The sequence below is a fragment of the Meles meles genome, chromosome 18 (assembly GCF_922984935.1).
Source record: "Meles meles chromosome 18, mMelMel3.1 paternal haplotype, whole genome shotgun sequence".
NCBI lineage: Eukaryota > Metazoa > Chordata > Mammalia > Carnivora > Mustelidae > Meles > Meles meles.
Genome location: NC_060083.1, coordinates 26,398,407 through 26,418,695, shown reverse-complemented (window position 1 = coordinate 26,418,695; position 20,289 = coordinate 26,398,407). Strand labels below are relative to the sequence as shown.

Here is a 20,289-nt window from a genome sequence, read left to right as displayed (position 1 = left end):
AATAGCATGATAGTGTTTAAAAAAAGGGTTCAAAATGGTGTCAGAGTTCCCAAACTGATGCTTAATATATAATCTAATTGCAGTTTCAACTTCCCCTAGAAATGTAGTCTTAATTGGTCAGTCAGAAATTTTTCAGTCTGCCCTAATGAGATCACCACATGGGCCCTCAGCATCTCCCAAAGAAAGAGGAGGTCATCTACATGATAAGACCCCTTGCTTTTCCCCTAAGCAAACAACCCCTTCTAGAATAATCCTTTTTTTTTTTTTTTTTTTTTTTTTTGCTAGTAACTTTCTTGGTCTGCACCCTCTCACCATGAAAACCTTCCATTTTGTAAAACTCCTTGAAGTGCCTCTCTACTTGCTAGTTGGGGGGATGCCTGATTCATGAGTCATTTAATAAAGCCAATTATATCTTCAAATTTACTTGGTTGAATTTTGTTACTTAACACTAGTTACATAAATCACAGATATTATATTCCATTCCTCCTCTGGTTTTCCAGGAAGTCATGGGAAAATTTAAAATATGTGGCATTGGGCCATGGGTTTAGGCAAAAATCAAAGCAGGAAAAGTATTCCTTCTCTAAAATCACACCTCTTTATTTCTGAAGAAAGGAATAATATAAGAACCATGTGTCCTCTGAGGACAATTGCTTACTGTCTAGAGTTAATGAGAAGCACTGGGACTGTAATCTCTGATGGTTGCAGCAAGCCTTGAAAGATGTCCATGTGTTGCTGGTGAAAAAATGCTAGGATCCTACCCAGACCACAGAGGTGTGATGGCAGGTCCTTAATGCCTTAGTGTCTCCCAGACCAGCCTACAACAGAGACACAACATTGGATTCTCAGTCCTTTTGGGTTTTGGTATTTCACAGAATTCATTATCTTTAATTTAATGGATCTTGAGATTGGTCCTGCCTATAGCTAAGAATAGCAGAAACTTACTTCCAAAGATACTGATGAAATTACTAGAACATATTTCTCATGGGTCCTAAGAACAAGTAAAAGGGGCAGACATTAACAAAATTCTGAAGTAAATAGGAAAGGGGGGTTTCATGGTGGTTATCGAGCTCTATGTGGTGTTCCTTGAATGTTGCATCCCAGTATGACATATTTTGGCAAGGTCATAATCAACCTGGAAATCTTGTACCTTTTTCACAGAATGGACCAAAATTAAAAGCTCTCTAATAAAGTGAGACAAAAAGGAGAAATTTGAGCAGATACACTAATGGCAAGAATCATTCAACACATCCACAACATGAAGCAAGTTTCCTTTTGGTGCCTCTAAAAGATGCTTCTGTCCCCTTCCTCTGACCATCCACAGTGGGAGAGAGGTATGTGAAGCAGATGAAAGCCTGTCAGTAACACCCTTAGTGACTGCCAAGAACAACCAGGTAAGAGCTAGAGAGGAAGATACATGACTCTGTTCTGCTTCTTTTCTCCCCCTTTCTCCTGTGTCCATCCCACACTGTAGTCATCTGGTTGCCCATCTCTCACGAACCGCTATGTGACAACAATGATGATACCGTACTGCTTTAGAGCAGAGACCCAGGTTCTTGAACTCCTAGACAGTGAGAGTCATTGTGCTTTAAGGAGAACAGAACACAGGAATCAGCAGTGACTTCTCTCCAAATAATTCCATGATGATCTTTTTCACTCAACCTCTAGCCTTAGAAGGACACACAAATGCACACACACACACAACACGCACATGTACAAACACACAACACACACAATCATGCCCACACACCACATTAAGGCATTAAAAGGATATGGCTCCAACTAAAGAAATTTATCTGCTATTTACAGAATCTTCAGTAAAGAGAGGCTACATTATACTGCATTGTCTTTCACGTTATACATTTTATGAGCCCTTGGTTTGGTTTTGGAGAATGGCTTCCTCAATTAATTTATTCTTCAATAAGTACAACTTTCATGTAGTTCAAACTTCAAAATGACATAAAAGATATGTATGAAAATCTCTCTCCCTCTGCTGTGTCTCATCCACCCAATTCCCATACCTCTAACAAGTAACCACTTACTTGTGGTTACTTACTTACTAGATTATTGGTTTCCTGTTTATTCTTCCAGAGATTTTTTTTTAATATTTTATTTATTTACCTGACAGACAGAGATCTCAAGTAGGCAGAGAGGCAGGCAGAGAGAGAGAGGAGGAAGCAGGCTCCCCGAGGAGCAGAGAGCCCGATGTGGGGCTCGTTCCCAGGACCCTGGGATCATGACCTGAGCCGAAGGCAGAGGCTTTAACCAACTGAGCCACCCAGGCGCCCCTATTCTTCCAGAGATTTTTAATAAACATACAAAATATTATTTTGGGAGGTGGGAATAAATTGTTATATATAGCACCAATGTAGGAATAGGATTTGGAAATGTTCCTGATCATTCAGTCCCCAACTACCACATTATTCCTTGTTTCTAACATTGTAACTTTTACTTTTTTCCTCCCTGGATGTTCCTTTCCTCACCTGTGGGGAACAGGGCTTCTCTAAATTTCATATCTGTTTTCAAATGTGAACCTGAGTTCAGAGGGCTTCCAAGTTAAGTTCACTAAAAATTATAAGCAATCAACCACAAAAAGTGTATGTTAAAAAAAAGCATGCAGCCATATAGAATATGAGAATAAATTTGTTTTGAGTCTCAGGAGCTATATTTTACAGCAAGCCTGGGGAAATCCCCAATGTGAAAAGACAATGCTCTGAATGAGTTTTATGTTTGGATGAAGTGCTGAGTATTTTTACAAGAGATGGCCTCAAAGTTGGAAGCAAACATGGAAAGAAAGGACAGCACATGGTCTCTGGTCTGTGACTTAGAGAGCTAAGAGGAAAGCTAGTGGGGGAGTTAGGGTTTCTGTCTGCTGAGCCAGAAATAGTCAAGAGACAAGACTGACAAGAGTGAAGATGCTGAGACCCTTTTGATCTGTCTTAAGCCAATAAGTCACTCTGTCCTGATGGAGGGAGAGGGGAGGGTCAGCTCCAGGCAGTGGAAAAAGCAACAGCTCTGGAGGTCAAGGAGCCACAGCAATAACTGTGGTTAGAAAGGGCATAGGGAAAGTCAACCAATGCAGCTGTGTACAAACACGCAGCTAGTCCCACTACGCCCCCACTACACAGAGAGCTCTGTCTAAGGGTTTGGAGATTATAGAATCTAGTATTGTGGTGACTCCTAGAAGAGAGTGGGGAAAACACCACCTATCATGATCACACTTCAGCCAATGACACAGAGCAGGTGACCTTGAAGGTATCACCTGCTAACAGACAAATTGTGGTGACTTAAGGAGACCAGGAATAGGGTGGAAGGAATAGGTCTTGCAATGAAACACTGAAGCTAGGTCCAGGTTTTACACTTGCTGGATGTGACTTAAGAGTTAGTGGTTACTTATTCATTTTTCTATAGGGGGAGGTTGTCTTTTACCAATTCATTAAAATTATTGATTACTCTTTTAAGAATATTAATTCTTTCTATAATATATGTTAAAAATAGCCCCCCACATTTTTGCTTGTCTTTTTGCTTTGTGTGTGATCTTTTTCTTTAAAAGGATAATTTTTAAATTTAATCTGATTAAACGAATTTTCTTTTCCTTTTCTTTTCAATGCTTCCATTGTTTTTTACTTAGGCCATCCTTGTTTCAAGATCAAATAACCATTATGTGGTATTTTTTTCTGTTTGCTTTATAGTTGTGTGTGTGTGTATATATATATATATTTTTAACCACCTGAAATTTATTCAGTAAACACTGTGAGGATCAATGTAGGAATAGGAGATGGGAATGTTCCTGATCATTCAGTCTAAATTCACTTTCCCCATAGAGTCAACCAGCTTGTCCCAATACCATCTGTTCAATCTCCCTTTCCTTTCCTACCACTTGGAACTACCATCTTTAGCAGAGTTTACTTATGTTTACTGTGTGGTTTCTGTGCTTTCTATTTTTTCCTTTGATGCATTTTTTAATAAGGAGGGAAGCAGTGTGCAACATGCCATGCAGTATCTACATACAAGAGAAAGATAGTTTGGTGAGAAATATTTATGGTCAGGGAGAGAATAAGATACCACTATTGCCTGGTGAACAGTAATTCCAATGGGTGCAGCTAGGGCTGACAAATGCATAGGACATGCTTAAGTTTGGAGGGGAAAAGGAGCAAGGTGGAAAACATTCTGTGAATTAATTCCTCAGATGAAAGAGTGTTCCATTCCCAGAATTTTATGTAGTGTATTTGTTTTGTTTGACATCTTTGTGTCTCTGTCACCATAATGTTTTCTGCAAATTCCTATGGCCAGGACATTATGAACTCAAAGCTATGTGTAACTACTAATCAAAAGGTGCAGGTTGTTCCCTCCGCCCGATATTACTTCTATCCAATCTCCCTTTCAATTCTTTCTATTCTTTGAGGTTTATTTATTAACATGATAGATACTTGCTGAGCACCTATGTTATATCAGGCTCAGGGCTAATGCTAGATTTCAAAGATGAAGAAGATAGACATTTTCTTAAGCTACTCTCAAAGATACAGTAGAATGGAGGACATAGACAAGTAAATAGGTGGTCACAATCCAGAGTGACACATGCTGTAATGGAAGACATGCAGGACCAGAAGGGGCATGAACCTGAGTTAGTAACCTGAGTTACCAGTAACCTGAGTTACCTGAGGGTAAGTCAGGGAAGACTTCCTCAAAGAAATGACATCTAAGCTGAGATATGAGGGAAGACTATTCTAGCACAAGAAAATAAGATGGAAAAAAGCCCAAAGGTAAAAAAGTATCTAAATCTTCTTAAATAATTGAAAGTATAATTGTTCTTAAGGTATAGAATGGAGAAGTAATTCATGAGTCAATGGAGACATCTATAATAAGCGCCAGTATGATCAAGGGTCTTCAGGCTGTATGAAGAAGTTTAGGCCTTATCCTGAGAGTAATGAAAAATCCTGAAGAATTTTTCAGGTGGAGTGACAAAATCAGATATAATTTGTAGAAAGTCCACTCTCTCTGTGGTGAGGAGACCAGAGGACAGGTGGGTATGCCTACAGGCAAGAAGAATGACTGCCCTAATCTAAGTGATTATAGAGTATCCTGAACAAAGATAGTGACAGCTGGGACCAGGAACAGTGGATAAATTTTTTTAATGGGCAAATTTTCACTATGTTGAGAAAGTAAAATCACCAGGATTTGGTAGTATTTGGATACAGATGAGGAGGAAGAAAAATGCGTCTATAATGGCATCCAGGTTTCTCATCAATCCAGCTGTATAGATAGTGGTGATGATGATTTCAGCATTAGATATGTTTTCACCAATTCCAAACCTTTTTTTCCAATAGCTATGCTTTTCAAAATAGTGGGAAAATATGCTAAAGATTTATTTGAACTGTGAAGTCTTTGGATGGGTTAATGTCACAATGTCCACATGAGTACCACAGGAGTTACGCAAACAAACAACTCCAACGTAGCTTTAAAGTACATGCATTGAATTAGTGCTTATATAATTTTTTTTTAAAAAGAAACCTCTTGGGGTGCTTGGGTGGCTCAGTGGGTTAAAGCCTCCACCTTCAGTTCAGGTCATGATCCCAGGGTCCTGGGATCAAGCCTAGCATCAGGCTCTCTGCTCAGCAGGGAGCCTGCCTCCCTTCCTCTCTCTCTGCCTGCCTCTCTGTCTACTTGTAATCTCTGTCTGTCAAATAAATAAATAAAATCTTTAAAAAAAAAAAGAAAGAAACCTCTTTCCCATTGCAAACAAATCTTTGGTTTTCCATGGCAGAAAGCACAGGCATTTGCAAATATTCAATTGAACTATATGAAACTGCCATTTTTGTAGATCCTAAGCAGTGAAATATTGGCTATGTCATATGATTACATCTCACACTAGAAGATTAACATTGGAATACTGCATAATTTTCAGAGTTCACAAACCAAGGCTTACCAATTTCATTCTATTAACCCAACTTTCTGTTTACAGGCAAATGGGGTGGGAAAACTTGACCAGCATCTCAGAATTTTACCTCCTGGGGCTTTCTGAGCAGCCAGAACAACAGGAAGTCCTCTTTGGGCTGTTTCTGTCCATGTACCTGGTCACAGTGGCAGGCAACCTCCTCATCATTCTGGCCATCATTGCTGATGCTCACCTCCACAAGCCCATGTACTTCTTCCTGGCCAACCTCTCTCTTGCTGATGCCTGCTTCATGTCGACCACAGTCCCCAAGATGCTGACAAACATATGGGTCCAGAATCAGGTCATTTCATATGCAGGGTGTCTATCACAACTGTATTTTTTCATGTTGTTTGTGATGCTGGAGGCATTCCTCTTGGCCGTCATGGCCTATGACCGCTATGTGGCCATATGTCACCCACTCCATTACATCATGGTCATGAGCCCTGGGCTCTGTGTCCTTCTAGTTTCTGCATCCTGGATCATGAATGCCCTCCACTCTCTCCTTCACACACTCTTGATGAACAGCCTGTCCTTCTGTGCAGACCATAAGATCCCACACTTCTTCTGTGACATCAACCCACTTCTGAGTCTGTCCTGCACAGATCCCTTCATTAACGAGCTGGTAATTTTCACCATTGGGGGTCTTGCAGGCCTGGTTTGTATGCTTTGCCTTATTATCTCTTACACACATATTTTCTCTACAATCCTGAAGATCCCCTCAACTCAAGGGAAGCAGAAAGCCTTTTCCACTTGTAGCTCTCATCTCTCTGTAGTTTCTCTATTCTTTGGAACTTCCTTTTGTGTTTATTTCAGTCCTCCCTCAACCCGCTCAGCACAGAAGGGCACAGTTGCATCAGTCATGTACACAGTGGTAACCCCAGTGCTGAATCCTTTTATCTATAGTTTGAGGAACAGAGACATCAAGTCTTCCTTAAGAAAGCTAATTTGGGTTAAAAAAATCCACTCCCCTTTGTGATAGTGACTTCATATCCAATATGGGAGTCTCCACTTAATTGTATTCACCATCATTAAGCAGTAAAGAATGAGAGAAGAATAAAAAGTGGAGACCTCACTTCCAGGATCTGTAATATGAACATGAAATATTCATGCCTAAGCTATAGGACTATATCAAAACATACCCATCATCAGGCCAATATCATTAGCTTAATTTCTTCCAGTTACAATGTTCTAAAATCACAGTCATTCAGATTTATAATATAATAAAGGATATACCCGAATAGTTTCAAAGCAATATGAAACAGCTCATGACCAAAATACAGGAATATCTGGTTGTGCTATTGTATGTGGCCAAGAATAAACTCCAGGGAAAGATCAATTTCCCCACCATGTTACAACACTGGTGACTTGGATCTCTACCAATAGTGTTTTTGACACTGGGAATCTCCAAATCTATGAAGTCCCCATGCTGAGAGAATAGAAACTGGGACTGGGAAGGAAGCGTTTGCTTGAGATGGAGTCCTTAGGTAGACCTGATATAACATTTTACCAGGCTACCAAGACCTCCATCCCTTTTAACATCTTAATTTTCACAAGAAATTTTAATTTTTATCTTTGGGGAAAGTTTTTCCAAGTCAATTTCATCTTTGCAACACCAATTCTTACAATTTGGCATAATGGCTGGCACCATTAATATGTGCTGAGCCCCATTGGCATGGTTGCATTCATACAGTTAGGTGCCAGGAAAGAATGATTCAACGGACAGTTCATACTCTCTTAGCTAAATGATTGAAACCCCCACTGAAATGTTCCTCGGTCCCCAATCTCTCCCACTCCATCCATTCTGCACACCACAATCAGATTAACCTTCATTGAATATGATTACCACCCTATTAGAAATATCCAGTGACCTTACACTGCCTACAGAGTAAAGTTCAAATTTATTTATTATAGCATTGAGGAACAGTATCACCGGTTCATAACATATATGGTTCACAGCTCACACTGTTCAGCATTGCTCCCAAGATCAACTCAGGCCAATATTTTCATAACATATAACATATTGTTGAAGTTTTCCAAAAAGGACTTGGAAAGCTAGGCCAGTAAAAAGTTTTGGCAAGTATATGTATAATACGGTACAACATAACTAATTATATTCCATAAGAAAATAAACAGCTACTCTGGGGTGTTATTTTTTATTCTTGCCTATTTCGCTTTACGTATCTGGTTGCATGCTTAATGACGTGAGTTTTGATTACTGAAAAAAACATGTTCTCCAGTAGAAGTCAATTGTTGAGAGCCAGCTCCCCTGCTGGGAGATGTTATGATGGTCATATCACCCTCAATGGGCAAAAACTGAGAGCTTTTCTCCTAAGGTAGGGAACATGACAGCAATGTCCACTCTCACCACTGTTATTCAACATAGTACTAAAAGCCGTAGCCTCAGCAGACAACAAAAAGAAATAAAATGTATCCAGATTGGCAAAGAAGAAGTCAAGCTTTCGTTCATCACAGATGACATGATACTTTACGTAGAAAACCTGAAAGACTCCACCAAAATATTGCTAGAACTGATTCGTTAATTCAGCAAAGTCACAGAATGCAAAATCAATATACAGAAATCTGTTGCATTTCAATACACCAATAATGATGCAGCAGAAAGAAAAATTGAGGAATCAATCTCACTTACAATTGCACCTAAAACCTTAAGATACTTAGGAGGTAAAGGATCTGTACTCTAGAAACTACAGAATACTTAGGAAAGAAATTGAGGAAGACACAAAGAGATGGAAAAATACTCCATGCTCACGGATTGGAAGAAAAAACATTGTTAAAATGTCTATGATGCCCAGAGTATCTACACATTCAATGCAATCCTAATCAAAATAACAGCAACATTTTCACAGAGTTGGATACAAATAATCCTATAATTTATATGGAACCAGAAAAGACCCCAAATGGCCGAAGTTATACTGAAAAAGGAAAGTAAAGTGGGAGGCATCATAATTCCAGACTTCTAGCTGTTTTACAAAGCTGTAATCATCACGACAGCATGGTACTGTCACAGGGGTGCCTGTTTGGCTCAGTCAGTTAAGCATCTTCCTTTGGCTCATGTCATGATCCCAGGGATAGAGCCCCATGTTGGGCTCACTGCTCAGTGGGGAGCCTGCTTCTCCCTCTCTCTCTGCCTGCCAGTCCCTCTGCTTGTACTCTCTCTCTCTCTCTTTCTTTCCCTATGTCAAATAAATAGATAAAATCTTTAAAAAAAATAAATAAAAGTATGGTACTGGCACAAAAATAGTCACATAGATCAATGGAACAGAATAGAGAATCCAGAAATAGACCCACAGCTATATGGTCAACTAATATTCAACAAAGCAGGAAAGAGTACCCAAGGTAAAAAAAGATAGTCTCTTCAACAAATGGTATTGGGAAAACTGGACAGTGACATGGAGAAGAATGAAAACAGACTACTTTCTTACACCATACAAAAAGACCTAAATGTGAGACTGAATCCATCAAAATCCTAGAGAAGGAAACAAGTAGCAACCTCTTTGACCTCAGCTGCAGCAACTTCTTACTAGACGTATCTTCAGAGATAAGGCAAAAATAAACTAATGGGGCCTCTTCAGGATAAAAAGCCTCTGCACAATGAAGGAAACAATAAATCTAAAAGGCAACTGACAGGGGCGCCTGGGTGGCTCAGTGGTTTGGGCCACTGCCTTCGGCTCGGGTTGTGGTCTTGGGGTCCTGGGATCGAGTCCCGCGTCGGGCTCTCTGCTCGGCAGGGAGCTTGCTTCCCTCTCACTCTCTCTGCTTGCCTCTCTGCCTGCTTGTGATCTCTCTCTGTCAAATAAATAAATAAAATCTTTAAAAAAAAAGGCAACTGACAGAATGGGAGAAGATATTTGCAAATGATGTATCAGATAAAGGGCAAGTATCCAGAGTCTGTTAAGAGGTTATCAAAATTACCACCCAGAATGTAAAAAATCCAGTTAAATGGGCAGAAGACATGAACAAATATTTCTCCAAAGAAGACATACAAATGGTTAATAGACACATGGAAAAATGCTGAACATCACTCATTATCAGGGAAATACAAGTCAAAACCACAATAAGATACCACCTCACACCTACCAGAATGGCTCAAATGAACAATTCAGGAAACAACAGATGTGGGTGAGGATGCAGAGAAAGGGAAACCCTCTTACACTTTTGGTAGGAGTGCAGACTGGTGCAGTCACTCTGGAAAACAGTATAGAGGTTCCTCAAAAACTTAATAGAACTACCCTATGGCCCTGTAATTACATTACTAGGTATTTATCCAAAGGATACAAAAATAGTGATTTGAGAGACACATGCACCCCAATGTTTATAGCAGCATTATCAACAATAGCCAATTATGAAAAGAGCCCAAATGTCCATCACCTGATGAAGGGGTAAAGAAAAAGTGGTGTGTATATGTGTGTGGTGGAATATTGTAATGAGGGACAGGCTAAATGGGTGATGGGTATTAAAGAGTACACTTGTTGGAGGGAGAAGCAAGATGGCGGAGGCATAGGAGACCTAAATTTTGTTGGGTCCCAGGAATTCAGCTAGATAGCTATCAAACTATTCTGAACACCTACAAACTTAACAGGAGATTGAGGAGAAGAATAGCCACGAATCTAGGAAGAGAAAAGCGACCACTTTCTGGAAGGTAAGTCATGCAGAGAAGTGAATCTGAGGCAATATACGGGAAGAGAGAATGGGGGGGTAGGGGCCAGCTCCCGGAAAGTGGTGGAGCGGTGGAGCACAAAATCAGAACTTTTAGAGAAGTCTGCTCCACTGAGGGATATCACTCCAGAGGCTAAGCAGGTTAGAGCCTTTATGGGGACAGTGTGGTCTCAGGATCTGAATGGTCACAGAAAGACCAGGAGTATCTCAGTGTGGCAGAACTCCCAGGTATAGCTTCGGGAAAGCCGGCTGCAAAGACAGAGCCAAGGAGGGATTCTCAGCTGGGGGTTACCTTAATCTGTGATCCAAGGCACCGTCAGGCCACTGCTCTTTGTGCAGGGACACCCACAAGTGGCAGATCTGGGGAGACTCACTTTCCTTCCCTGGGGGAGTGGCATGGGATCATGCTGCAGGAAAATGCTGGGTTTGGAGACTCCAAACAGGACTCTGTGCCAGGGATAGAAATGCTCGGTCACAGGCCGGGTGAGCATGGAGTGCAGCCAGAGACCAAGGAGACAGGAGGGATTGCCTGTTTTTCTCTGAGGGTGCACTGAGGAGCGGAACCCTGAGCTCTCAGCTCCTCTGGCTAGAGATTGAGAGGCTGCCATTTTCATTCCTGGCCTCCAGAGTGATTAAAAAAACATTCTGTCTCTACACCTTAAAGAACTGGAGAATCAACAACAAATCAAACCAATTCCATATGCAAGAAGGGAAATAATCAAGATTAGAGCAGAGATCAATGAGGTAGAAACCAGAGATACAGTAGAATGTATCAATGAAACTAGAAGCTGGTTTTTTGAAAGAATCAATAAGATCGATAAACCATTGGCCACACTAATCCAAAAGAAAAGAGAGAAAGCCCAAATTAATAAAATTATGAATGAAAAGGGAGAAATCACAACTAACACCAAGGAAATAGAAACAATCATCAGAAATTATTACCAACAGTTAGTTGTATGCCAATAAGTTAAGCAACCTAGATGAAATGGATGCATTTCTGGAAAACTATAAACTCCCAAAATTGAACCAGGAAGAAATCGACAACCTGAATAGACCGATATCTAGTAACGAGATTGAAGCAGTGATCAAAAACCTCCCAAAAAACAAGAGCCCAGGACCTGACAGATTCCCTGGGGAATTCTACCAAACTTTCAAAGAAGAAATAACACCAATTCTCCTGAAGCTGTTCCAAAAAATTGAAGCAGAAGGAAAACTTCCAGACTCTTTTTCTGAAGCCAGCATTACCCTGATCCCCAAACCAGGCAAAGACCCTACCAAAAAGGAGAATTTCAGACCAATATCACTGATGAATATGGATGCTAAGATTCAACAAGATCCTAGCAAACAGGATCCTGCAGCACATTAAAAAGATTATCCACCATGACCAGGTGGGATTCATCCCTGGGTTGCAAGGTTGGTTCAACATTCGCAAATCAATCAATGTGATAGAACGATAGAACAAATCAATAAGAGAAGAGAGAAGAACCACATGGTCCTCTCAATTGACGCAGAAAAAGCATTTGACAAAATCCAGCATCCGTTCCTGATGAAAACGCTTCAAAGTATAGGGGTAGAGGGAACATTCCTGAACTTCAAAAATCTATCTATGAAAGACTCACAGCAAATATCATCCTCAATGGGAAAAAGCTTGCAGCCTTCCCGTTGAGATCAGGAACACGACAAGGATGCCCACTCTCACCACTCTTGTTCAACATAGTATTAGAAGTTCTAGCAACGGCAATCAGACAACAAAGAGAAATAAAAGGTATCCAAATTGGCAAGGAAGAAGTCAAACTCTCTCTCTTTGCAGGTGACATGATTTTTTATATGGAAAACCCCAAAGACTCTACCCCCAAACTACTAGAACTCATACAGCAATTCAGTAACATGGCAGGATACAAAGTGAATGTACAGAAATCAGTGGCTTTCTTATACACTAACAATGAAAATACAGAAAGGGAAATTAGAGAATCGATTCCATTTACTATAGCACCAAGAACCCTAAGATACCTGGGAATAAACCTAACCAAAGAGGTAAATGACCTGTACTCGAGGAACTATAGAACACTCATGAAAGAAATTGAAGAAGACACAAAAAGATGGAAGACCGTTCCATGCTCTTGGATTGGAAGAATAAACATTGTTAAAATGTCTATACTGCCTAGAGCAATCTATACTTTTTTTTTTTACTTGAAGTCATTACTTAAAATATGCAAATGTAATTCTTTTCTTTTCTTTGCTTTTTTTGTCTTTTTTTTATTTGTTTATTTTCAGCGTAACAGTGTTCATTGTTTTTGCACCACACCCAGTGCTCCATGCAGTACGTGCCCTCCCTATTACCCACCACCTGGTTCCTCAACCTCCCACCCCCCCACCACCCCTTCAAAACCCTTTGGTTGTTTTTCAGAGTCCATAGTCTCTCATGGTTCATCTCCCCTTCCAGTTTCCCTCAACTCCCTCTCCTCTCCATCTCCCCATGTCCTCCGTGTTCTTTGTTATGCTCCACAGATAAGTGAGACCATATGATACTTGACTCCCTCTGCTTGACTTATTTCACTCAGCATAATCTCTTCCAGTCCCGTCCATGTTGCTACAAAAGTTGGGTATTCAAACTTTCTGATGGAGGCATAGTATTCCATTGTGTATATGTAACACATCTTCCTTATCCATTCATCTGTTGAAGGGCATCTTGGTTCTTTCCACAGTTTGGCGACTGTGGCCATTGCTGCAATAAACATTGGGGTACAGATGGCCCTTCTTTTCACTACATCTGTATCTTTGGGGTAAATACCCAGCAGGGCAATTGCAGGGTCATAGGGAAGCTCTATTCTTAATTTCTTCAGGAATCTCCACACTGTTCTCCAGAGTGGCTGCACTAACTTGCATTCCCACCAACAGTGGAAGAGGGTTCCCCTTTCTCCACATCCTCTCCAACACACGTTGTTTCCTGTCTTGCTAATTTTGGCCATTCTAACTGGTGTCAGGTGGTATCTCAATGTGGTTTTAATTTGAATCTCCCTGATGGCTAGTGATGATGAACATTTTTTCATGTGTCTGATAGCCTTTTGTATGTCTTCATTGGAGAACTGTCTGTTCATATCTTCTGCCCAACATTGTTAAAATGTCTATACTGCCTAGAGCAATCTATACTTTTAATGCTATTCCAATCAAAATTCCACCGGTATTTTTCAAAGAGCTGGGGCAAATAATCCTAAAATTTGTATGGAATCAGAAGAGACCCCGAATTGCTAAGGAAATGGTGAAAAACAAAAACAAAACTGGCGGCATCACGTTACCCGATTTCAAGCTTTACTACAAAGCTGTGATCACCAAGACAGCGTGGTACTGGCATAAAAACGGACACATAGACCAGTGGAACAGAGTGGAGAGCCCAGATATGGACCCTCAACTCTATGGTCAAATAATCTTGGACAAAACAGGAAAAAATATACAATGGAAAAAAGACAGTCTCTTCAATAAATGGTGCTGGGGAAACTAGAAAGCGATATGTAGAAGAATGAGACTCGACCATTCTCTTAAACCGTACACAAAGATAAACTCAAAATGGATAAAAGACCTCAATGTGAGACAGGAATCCATCAGAATCCTAGAGGAGAACATAGGCAGTAACCTCTTCGATCTCAGCCACAGCAACTTCTTTCAAGATATGTCTCCAAAGGTCAAGGAAACAAAAGCGAAAATGAACTTTTGGGACTTCATCAAGATCAAAAGCTTCTTCACAGCAAAGGAAACAGTCAACAAAACAAAAAGGCAACCCACGGAATGGGAGAAGATATTTGCAAATGACAGTACAGACAAAAGGTTGATATCCAGGATCTATAAAGAACTTCTCAAACTCAACACTCACAAAACAGATAATCATATCCAAAAAATGGGCAGAAGATATGAACAGGCACTTCTCCAAAGAAGACATACAAAAGGCTATCAGACACATGAAAAAATGTTCATCATCACTAGCCATCAGGGAGATTCAAATTAAAACTACATTGAGATACCACCTGACACCAGTTAGAATGGCCAAAATCAGCAAGACAGGAAACAACGTGTGTTGGAGAGGATGTGGAGAAAGGGGAACCCTCTTCCACTGTTGGTGGGAATGCAAGTTAGTGCAGCCACTCTGGAGAACAGTGTGGAGATTCCTGAAGAAATTAAGAATAGAGCTTCCCTATGACCCTGCAATTGCCCTGCTGGGTATTTACCCCAAAGATACAGATGTAGTGAAAAGAAGGGCCATCTGTACCCCAATGTTTATTGCAGCAATGGCCACGGTCTCCAAACTGTGGAAAGAACCAAGATGCCCTTCAACAGATGAATGGATAAGGAAGATGTGTTACATATACACAATGGAATACTATGCCTCCATCAGAAAGGATGAATACCCAACTTTTGTAGCAACGTGGACGGGACTGGAAGAGATTATGCTGAGCGAAATAAGTCAAGCAGAGGGAGTCAAGTATCATATGGTCTCACTTATTTGTGGAGCATAACAAAGAACACGGAGGACATGGGGAGATGGAGAGGAGAGGGAGTTGAGGGAAACTGGAAGGGGAGATGAGCCATGAGAGACTATGGACTCTGAAAAACAACCAGAGGGTTTTGAAGGGGTGGGGGGGGGGTGGGAGGTTGAGGAACCAGGTGGTGGGTAATAGGGAGGGCACGTACTGCATGGAGCACTGGGTGTGATGCCAAAACAATGAACACTGTTATGCTGTAAATAAACAAATTTAAAAAAAAACTACATTGAGATACCACCTGACACCAGTTAGAATGGCCAAAATTAGCAAGACAGGAAACAACGTGTGTTGGAGAGGATGTGGAGAAAGGGGAACCCTCTTCCACTGTTGGTGGGAATGCAAGTTGGTGCAGCCACTTTGGAGAACAGTGTGGAGATTCCTGAAGAAATTAAGAATAGAGCTTCCCTATGACCCTGCAATTGCCCTGCTGGGTATTTACCCCAAAGATACAGATGTAGTGAAAAGAAGGGCCATCTGTACCCCAATGTTTATTGCAGCAATGGCCATGGTCACCAATCTGTGGAAAGAACCAAGATGCCCTTCATCGGATGAATGGATAAGGAAGATGTGGTACATATAGGATGAATACCCAACTTTTGTAGCAACATGGACGGGACTGGAAGAGATTATGCTGAGCGAAATAAGTCAAGCAGAGAGAGTCAGGTATCATATGATCTCACTTATCTGTGGAGCATAACAAAGAACACGGAGGACATGGGGAGATGGAGAGGAGAGGGAGTTGAGGGAAACTGGAAGGGGAGATGTGAGAGACTATAGACTCTGAAAAACAACCAAAGGGTTTTGAAGGGGGTGTGGTGGGAGGTTGAGGAACCAGGTGGTGGGTAAAAGGGAGGGCACGTACTGCATGGAGCACTGGGTGTGGTGCAAAAACAATGAACACTGTTAAGCTGAAAATAAACAAATAAAAAAAAAAGAAGAACATGTATTAAAATTATAAAGTAATTTGTATATAAATGGATAAGCTAGGTTTGGGGTCTTGTTGGTTTCTGTTTTTCAAAATTTTGTTTGTATGATTACATTATTTTCATAATGAATACAGTATTTTAGAAGAAAGTTCGTAGAAGCAGAGAATACAATATCTAATTAAAAGAGAACTGCTTTGGGGCACCTGGGTGGCTCAGTGTTTTAAGCCTCTGCCTTCGGCTCAGGTCATTATCTCAGAGTCCTGGGATTGAGCCCTGCATCAGGCTCTCTACTCAGTGAGGAGCCTGTTTCTCTCTCTCTCTCTGCCTGCCTCTCTGCCTACTTGTGACCTCTCTCTCTGTCAAATAAATAAATAAAATATTTTTTAAAAAAAGAGAGAACTGCTTTAATATTAAAAAAAAAATAGAACTGTTTACCCACAGTCTCACCAATAATGTTTCACTATTGTATTCATTTTAGTAGCTTAGTAAATATGTAATACTATAATTATTGGTATGGATGGTTATTTTCTGTAAATATTGAAATCTGAGAAATATTTAGTAAAAGTCAAGTAACACATAAGAATAAATCTAGCACAAGATGTGGAAGATCTCCATTCTGAAGATTATACCACATTATTATTTGTTTAAAGTAAAACAAGTATCTGTTAGCCATCAGTGTGTCTTTTAAGAAAAGTATCTATTCATGTCTTTTACTCATTTTTTTCCCTAGATTATTTGTTTTTGGGGTGTGTAGTTTTATAAGTTCCTTATTGTTTTGGATACTAATCCTTTATCAGATATGTCATCTACAAATATCATCTCCCATTCTTTGGGTTGCCTTCCGGTTTTGTTGAGTGTTTACTTTGCTGCACAGAAGCTTTTATTTTGACAAAATCCCAATAGTTTATTTTTTCTTTTGTTTCCCTTGCTTCAGGAGACCTGTCTAGTAAGAAGTTGCTATAGCCAGTGTCAAAGAGGTTTCTGCCTGTGTTCTCCTTTAGGATTTTGATGGATTCCTATCTCACATTGAGGTCTTATGAGCAATGGGGTTTTGGAGGGGCAAGGAAGAGAGGCAAAACAAGAAACAGATTCTTAACTATAGAGAACAAACTGAGGGACTGGAGAGGAGGTGGGGGGGTTAAATAGGTAATGGATATTAAGGTACTTGTGGTGATGAGCACTGGGTGTTTCATGTAAATGATGAATCACTAAATTCTATACCTGAAACTAATATTATACTGTATGTTAACCAATTAGAATTTAAATAAAAATTGGGGGAAAGAAAAATATAGATTTAAAAGTTACCCCAAAAATAAAGCAAACTAAAAAAAAAAAGGAAAAAATAAAAATACACCATGTTCAAGATTTAGTTGGATATCCACCCTCGGGGAAAAAAATGTATCTTGACCTGTACCTCACCAAATATCATAATCAATTCTAGATTAATAACATATCTAAGTGTTAAAGTTAAAATGATAAATCATTTAACATAAAGTATAGGTACTCAAGAGTCAAGTGTAGCTGCACTATTCATAACAGCCAAATTGAAAACTACTAATACTCATCAAGGTAGAATGGATTTCTCCTAATGGCGGTCATAAAACAGAACATTAGACAGCAATGAACGATCTACAACCACATAGAGCAATATGGGTAAACTTCACATGTATAAGGCTAACTGAAAGAAACAGACACAAAAGTGTACAAACTATGTTCTTTCATTTATATAAAGTACAGATATGGGTTAAACTAAATTAGTATTAAGAGTGGTTAGTCTTGCAGGAACAGTGACTGCAAGAGGACATGAGGAGTGCAAAGTGCTAACAATGTTCTTTTTTTTTATGGTTCTTAATAAATATTTTTAATGGAATTGAAAAGTTTTGATGGCTTGGTGAAAAAAAGACTTTTCTCACATGAGAAAGAAAGTGATAAACCCAGTGTCAACAGCTCCATCCACTTTTGTTCTCCTCTCCCCTCCCCTCCCCTCCGCTCCCTTCCCCCCTTCCCTTCCCTTCCTTCCTTTCTTTCTTTCTTTCTTTCCTTCTTTCTTTATTTTTTTAGTATTTACCTCCTTTCAATTAATGCCTTGTCCTGTGTATCTGGATTTGTTTCCTCGGGCCAGAGAACGAGCAATGTTCATTAGCCAGGAATTGAGACGCTCGCTTAGTCATGTTCTACTGAATCATCCTTTGTGTTCATGGGTGGAAAAGAGAGAAAGGGAATGAAACTTGTCCTTCTGAGTATCAGCATTCTTTGTAGAAGTAAGCATGCACCTGCGGATTGGGAGAGGGGGAGCAGGTTATGGACATTGGGGAGGGGAGGCGAACCATAAGAGACTATGGACTCTGAAAAACACCCTGAGGGTTTTGAAGGGTCAGGGGTGGGAGGTTGGGGCAACCTGAGGGTTTTGAAGGGTCAAGGGTAGGAGGTTGGGGGAACAGGTGGTGGGTAATGGGGAGGGCACGTTTTGCATGGAGCACTGGGTGTTGTGCAAAAAGAATGAATACTGTTACGCTGAAAAAATAAATAAAATGGAAAAAAAATCAAAAAAAAAACAATGTTCTTTTTATTTGAGTTCTGGTTATTTGCATTTTGTCAGTTTGTCAAAATTCCCACCAAAATTTTCAGGCTTGGTTTTAGCTTATAAACACCTTTGGTTTTTTGGTCTGTGTGTGATTATCGTATTTTCAGATGCCTTTCATCTGTTGGTTCTTGCTTTTAGTATCTTATTTCCTTGTGTGTCTGCTTTTTTTTGAGTTTGTGCTTAATACTGTGTTTAAATATTATTGAAAGTAATCATTTTGAAGATTAGGCTAACATTATTTTCCTCTAAATGTGATTTTTCTCAATTGTTTTTATTTAGTATTTGGGGTCATAGCAATCTGGAATCATCTTAATCCAAATTTAGTGCTTCAGGTTTTCCAGTCCTCTGATCACTCAAAGCCAGGCAGGAGTATATGTGTGAAGTCTTCTTTAATTATGGTTTATTCTTACTCCTAGGAAACCTTTTAAGATGCTGCCCAGTATGGAGTTGGTTTACTCCTGTAAATAAGACCCATTTCCCAAGAAACTTTCTAACAGATATTTATGTTGGAGCAATTATCCAGGTTCATGTCAACAAGTTGTCTTGGGATTGCTTCCCCAAGGCCTCTACAAAAGTAATAAATAGGCCTGATGTGCTCTCAATACACCCCCTTTCTTCATGAACCTGAGATCCAAACATCAATTCTCAGATGCCAAATTCTTCCATACTGTCTCTTCTTTACAAGAACTGAAGATCCAGGCACCAATACCCTCCTTCCCACTTTAGCCAATAGGACAAATTGCCAAGTGTACTCAGAAAACAATGCATTAGGGTCCTTTATGCCTTGATTGGATTTATATCCTATGTAAGAGGAAACGAGGCAGCAGAACCTGAGAGCAGCAAAGGACAGTGGGTAAGGTGTGCACATGACAGACTTCATTCTCTCTCCCTTGTACCTTTTACTATCTTCTTTCATCACTTTTTGTCTCTCACACAAACATACAAACTTTAATGGTCTTCATATAATCTAATCCCTTAATATTTGAAGGTAATTGGCATCCCCTCCCTTCTTTTTAGCACTCTACAGTTTTCAAAGTGCTGTCACATATTCTGTTCTCAAACCTGCAAGAAAGGCTTCATGGGTGGGATGAAGTGGCTTGGGGAGGCTCCATGCCCTCCTCATCTTCCTGCAACCAGGGAGCAACACAGGAGGTACCAAAGGACATTTTTCCAACATCAAGTTTGGAACACCTTTCCATACCACCCCTACACTCTCTGCCCTCACTGCAGAAGGATTTGTGTCTCTAAGGCCATCTGACCACACAAATGCTCAGAACCTATTGAGTCTTATAGACTGAGAATAGCATTTCTGCACAGTGAGAATCACCAGGTGGCTGCTAAAAAGGACTTGGTTCTCAAAACAGAATCAGTATTTCCAGAAGGGGGCCAGAAAATCAGCTTTTTGTTTTAAAGTATCACAGGTGTTTCTCTGCACACTGAAGCATGGGAGACACCTGCCTTGCGGGTTAGATATCATGCCCTCTGGGTGTTCTATGTCTTTCCCCAGCCCTCTTCCCTGCTTCCTTTCTTCCCACCTGTGAGGCAGATGTCCCAGGGGGCCCTGAATCCAGACAAATGTGCTATGGAAGGAAGTAGTTTCTGATGAGGTCTAAGGAGGTGTAAGACTTTTGTCTCCAT

The 20,289-nt window shown here is 40.2% G+C and overlaps 1 long non-coding RNA gene across 1 annotated transcript; it reads left to right on the top strand.

Annotated features, from left to right (window-relative positions):
- Nucleotides 1-6,267: 6,267 nt before the first annotated feature.
- Nucleotides 6,268-8,840, top strand: LOC123930112. Its single transcript, XR_006815995.1, has 3 exons — nt 6,268-6,280; nt 8,176-8,181; nt 8,710-8,840. It is a non-coding gene; the product is annotated as an uncharacterized LOC123930112 (long non-coding RNA).
- Nucleotides 8,841-20,289: the final 11,449 nt, after the last annotated feature.